Source organism: Culex pipiens, chromosome 2 (genome assembly GCF_016801865.2).
Source record: "Culex pipiens pallens isolate TS chromosome 2, TS_CPP_V2, whole genome shotgun sequence".
NCBI classification, from domain to species: Eukaryota; Metazoa; Arthropoda; class Insecta; order Diptera; family Culicidae; genus Culex; species Culex pipiens.
The window spans coordinates 110,442,797-110,448,796 of record NC_068938.1 but is presented as its reverse complement, the minus strand read 5'-3'; positions in this window follow the sequence as shown (position 1 = coordinate 110,448,796).

The following is a 6,000-nucleotide window of genomic DNA, read 5'->3' as shown; positions in this document are numbered from 1 at the left end:
TTTTTTTCTCGATATTTTCAATTAGAGGTTAGGTCGTTAGCTCAGTGCAGGTGTAGGAGTCGTCTCTTTGGGTCCTGTCTCGGTGGAGTCGCTGGTAGACAGTTGGGCTCACAATCCAAAGATCGTCAGTTCGAATCACGGGGTGGATGGAAGCTCAGGTGTAAAAAGAGGTTTGCAATTGCCTCAACAATCAAGCCTTCGGACACCTAGTTTAGAGTAGGAATCTCGCAATCGAGAACGCCAAGGCAATGCTGCAGAGCGAATAATTTGATTTCGATTTTGAATTATTGTTTTAACATTGAGTTCTGTAGGGGAAATTCTCGTATGTTTGGCAGGTTAAGCACTCGCTCCTAACTCCATCCAATTTGCTGATTTTCACTATTTAAACAACTAATTTTGCAAAACTTTTGAAAGAAACTTGCTTGCTCACTTCTCATTGAGCTATTTATCACTCCATTTCAGTTGAAAACGCTTTTAATTAGCTTTAATTGAATGTCAAAGTTCTGACCTGCCAACATTAGAGGCACGCTGGAATTAGATACTGTTCCCCTAATCTCTTTTTAGTCAAATTTGAAAAGTTGATTGCCCAATACCCGCCATCTTGAATTTGAAAGATCAAATAGAAAGTTCAGTGTAGTTTAGGGGAGCTAAGCTCAACAATCAAAAATAAGGCAATGATTTTTTATTTCGTGGTTCGCTTATCCGAAGTGAAATATTCCAAAACCTTTCAGAAATACGAGTTTGGACTGTATCCGAAAATCATTATCTTGAGAACAATTTCTGATCGATGTTGTGTTTTGGGCAAAGTAACTTGTAACTGTTGTAGTTTATGATTGGGATTTTCAAGAAAAAAGAAACATGGAGAGAAATCCAGAGATTTTAACATTTTAAACTATATTGATATTTTTTGGCGAAATTCCGATGCACAGCAAAAAGTTTTTGCGACAAAAAATCTTTTTTAAATCTCTAATCTAATCTAATCAGACCCTAGCGCAGCCAATCTTTCGAAGGGATCCTGGAGAGTGCCTTAGGTTAGATGACGCCTAGCACTCTTCTTGTCATTTATTAACATTTGTAGTGCGCCAATGCATCGAAATACATTGAAACGTCACAAGCGTTAAATCGGCCAGGCCTACTGCGTAAAGCCGTATCGCAGAGATGACTCGTAATTGGGTTGAGTTTGAGCACTGAGTGTTCGAACAACAACAAAATTCTGAATCGACAGGGGAGGAAGAAGCGTGGGGACACACCACCATACGCTCCGAGATTTTTGGTTGTATTCGTTGGGAGCACCATGCTAAGAAGGTTTGGTACTCCGGGACCCTCTGGGATGGGACATTGTATTTCCACGAATGCCCTGGACTCTATTTGCCGTGGTTATAGCGCCACAACTCGCTCTCTGTAACAGTATTCCTAATGCCAGTCCAAGCTCACCAAGTCGTCATGGCCTAGTGGTTAGCATTTTTGCTTACCAATTCAAAGGACAGAGGATCGAACCCCGCCTCGAGCGACTTTGATTTTTCGTTCATATTCATCATTTCAAATTTATGTGTTCTTAACTTTCTCGTTGGGAGCAGATGGGAATCGAACCCAGAACCATTCGCTTACAAAGCGAACACCGTAACCAGTCAGCCACGGCCGCTCCTTTTGCGACAAAAAATCTTTTTTACTTATAAATTTTGATAACCGATGATTGCAACACTACTGGACTGGAGCAACATGCATTTCAAACAGTTTTTTGATTCAAATGTTGAAACCATTGGTTGTAATTTCAATTATTTCTATTTTTATATTTATGATAACCTTATTCCAGATTTTTTTTATATTTATGATAACCCTTTTCCAGCTAACACATTTCCAAGTCACTCTGAAGCATGATAAGATTATAGTTCAACGATCAAAGATAAGAAAAAAATCTTTCTGATTTATTTACTCGTAGTGAAATTTTAGCAGATAAAAAAATTCTGATAATCCAGATTTACAGTTTAAAAATAGATTGGTTCTTTTGGACTCAAAAATTAGTTTCAGTGTTTGATCCCTTTTGACTACTCTAGTTTAGAATCACTACCGAGAATTGATGTAACCAAGATTAATCAAAAACTGGTCTTTACCCACCTTCACGTATACATTTTGACTCAGAATAAAATTCTAAGCAAATGTCTGTATGTGTGGTGGGATGTTGATCAAAATAATTGCACTCGATTATATTGGGACTGGCTGAACCGATTTTGACCGTTTTGGTCTCATTCGATCCGTCTTGGAGTCCCATAAGTCACTTCCCAAGTAACATTTTTTTTCCAGGAGTTCTACAAGAGCTCTTCAAGATAGCTACAGCATAACAGTTTGGACCGCGATAGGATAAAATCTCTTCAAAACTTCTTCAGGAGTTTGGAAGAGTATTTGAAGAGAGTTTTATCCTACCGCGGTCCAAACTGCTATGCTGTAGCTATCTTGAAGAGCTCTTGTAGAACTCCTGGAAAAAATGTTACTTGGGTATCTATAAATTGTGAAGTTTAGTAAAGTACTGTAAAAGTTATGCTGAAAAAACGATACCGGCTAAAGTCCGGAAGATTGTAAAAAGGGTGGTTTTTGTAAGAAAACCCGTGATGTTTTACATTTTTAGAAAGGGTTTTAAAAGATCTTTCAAACGAGCCCAAAACGTTGAAGATCTGACAACCATATTAAAAGTAATAATCACTTAAGGATTATTTTTACACTTTTTTGAGGCCGGATTTCAGTTTATTTTATGAAAACGTTGGGTAATCAAAAGACCTTTCCAGAGAGAAATTGGAATAAAAATTGAAAATCTGACAACCCTATCAAAAGTTATAAGCACTTAAGTGTTATTTATACACTTTTTTTGTAAAAATGAGCTTTTTAGATAAATTTGCATTTGCAAAACATTTAATGAAAATTTGTACCAAAGTAACAAGTGAAGTTGATAGATTTTCTATTAAAATATAATTTTTTTATTCATGTTTTTTACGGTTACTAACAAAAGTTCCACTTTTTTTCTCCGTGCCTTCGTGGTGGCGGATGTGCGCCGTTCGGCATGGTTCATGACAACGCCGTCGACGACGATGAAATAAACATGATTTTCCGCCAATTTTTTCCCCATCCAGCATTGCGCCGCAGGTCTCTAAAATTGTTTACCTTTTATCGGCGTCGAATTTGGCTGGGGGACCGATCAAGATTGAAGATCGCTGATAAAGATCAATCAGTCGCAGGCAGGTCGCGAAAAGGACCACGACGACCGATGGCTTCCGTGAGGCGGATGCTGGTCAGTTTTACGCAGTTTTTTTTTATTATCGTTATTTCTGCCGAAGATGCTGTGATACGATTTGGCGGTGATCTTGATTGTGGCGAGCTTTTTTTAAAGAAGCCGCTGATGAAAGGTATCAGTCAGTAGCATCGGACATGCATCATTCGGTGATCAATAAATTGTAGACGGGATTTCTTACTTTTCAGCGATGCAATATTTGACAAGGCATGACTAAATATTACTGATTTGAAGTTCGAAACGAACATCAGCTGGGCAGTTGAAAAATAATTGAATTTCCAATTTAAACTTTTTTTTAAATATGTTCAATATTCCACTTCTTGCTAAAAATTTGCATCAAACTGCGCCATGAAAACGAACTGATTTATAAACAATGCCCCATTAACGAAACCATTCAGTTAGCCAGCACCAGTCAACGATCGACTTACCACAAGATGCATTATTCTAATCAGGCTGCATGGTGTTGACTGAAAATAAATCGTATTCTTAAAAATGTTGTAAAAACACCCAAATTTCTTAAGTTTGTAAAGAGGATGTCCCAACATCAACAAGCGTTACTTATATTTCTGTACCATCCTCCGAGATCTACAATCTGACATGGCGGGCGCCGTTGGTGGCCAACGGCTGTTATTTGTTCGCTCTAGTCGCCAAGACCTTGGTGTTTTACCTTTACAAAAACAAATAGATTATGTTAGCTTCGAACGTTTCAGGCCCTGATGAAATTTTCAGAAAATTGATGAAGATTTGACATTTTAGAATAAAATGTAGAATGTTGATGGTAATATAATTCTGAGGAGTCACAAGGACCATAGGGAAACCATCCAGGCCGATAGTTTATTCTGCATGGATTTAATTCAGGATTGGACAAACCAACACTGACTTGATTTTTTTGGGGAAGTTTGCAATATATTACAGATGGATACTAAAGTTGAAAATAATGATTAAATCAATGTATTTGTCACCCTGCGCTGGATCAACGCACTTTTCCGCCCAGTTCCAATTTGCTTTCCATGGCCAACTGCAGCACTGCAGTCGTGTGACCGATCCCCAGTGCATGGCGCCCGGATGGCCATCGTCCACACACAGTCCAGTCGCAGTTATTGAGCTCCTTTAACAACATCATTACCAACCCAGCCGACCTGCCATTACCGCCAAAGTCACGATCATAATTAAATACTCGAACCGCTCTCGGGACATCAATCGATTCCCCCGCGTCCGAAATCCGTCACCGGGGTCCACAAAATCACCTTCTGGCCAAATCAAAGTTGGCCACAGTCTGCTGACGGGGCTGAATTCGACGCGGCGTCTTTTTCTCGCACCACATGGCGGCTTCTGGCTTCTGTTGATTAATTTTTATCAATTGAAAGTTTGGGCACGTTGCGGTCGTTTCTTAATAAGTTTCAATGAACAAAGGATTTACGTTTGGAAATGCCGACATAAAATCGGCCCAGCGCGCGTTGGCTTTGGTGGATGGGGCCAGATTCTGGCGTGAATTTTTGCAACTTATTGTTTGGCGATTCGGATTGATTTGTGTGTTTGAGAACAGAGTAAAACATTCAGATTAGTAAGTGTATAGTAAAATTAGGCAGTTGTAATGATTTTTCAATGTTTATGTCGCCCCCTCTTTAAAATCAACCCGGAAATCAGAGGGCAATCAAAATATTTTTTCCAAGAACTTCAAAATTTCAATGTAAGTAGGAGTCTTATCAACTGGAAACGATTTGAAATGCATAATCCTTCATTTATAATCATATTTAGTATGTTTGGTCTAGCATAAAAATATATATTGATTGCAATGTAAAGCACCGTAAAACAAAATTCGCAAAAATATTTTCGTTAATACTTAGATACACTCAAACCCCGATGGTTTGAGACCAACTGTTGTCAAACGAACGGGGTCACTTTTTAGTTTGACACCCCTTTTACACGGAGCTCACACACACTATCAAACATTTGTTTTGATAGTGTGCGTGAGCGCCGTGTAAAAAGTGACAGTTCGTCACTTTTTAGTTCGACTTTCCACCTCCGTGTACGCACGAGTGCAAGCAGCAGTCAAGTGCTCAGTGCTCCATCGTTTTTTCAAAAATTTTCGCCGTAATTTACCGGGATTAGCCACGAGTTTGCTCCTGCAGCATGCCAAGGGCCGGCCGTGGCCGTGGCAGTTCGAGTGCGGCCTCGAAAAACCCGCGAAGTTCGTCTACCGGCCGTGTGCAAAAAGGTAAACAAACCAACGCCGCGTCGTCCGCCATCGCGCCGGGGAGTGTGTGCGCCAAAGGATTCGACCCCAAGTTATTACACCCTAATTACCGCGTCCAGGATCGCAGCCCTATTAGGCTCCGTTCAGCTACTTCCGGCAATCCGTCGACCGATGGCGCTTCAACATCCGCCAACATTCCCACCAGTAACAAGTTCGCGAGACTGAGTGACGAGGAAAGCAACAACAACAACACCGACGGTAGCACTACCGACGACGACGACGACGATGGTCGTACACGGAAGAAAGTGATTTCGCCAAAAAAAGTAATTACTCCAAAGGAACGACGACCACCACCAATTTTCGTTTTGGACACGTTGGCGGACGATGTTGACGAGCAGCTGGAAGGCCTCGTGTACTGCCTCAAAATAGGTAAATCGTCAGTGCAAGTGTTCACATTTGACCAAAAGAACTTCGACCTGGTTGTGGAGAAATTGAAGCGTAAAAACTTCAAATTCTACACATT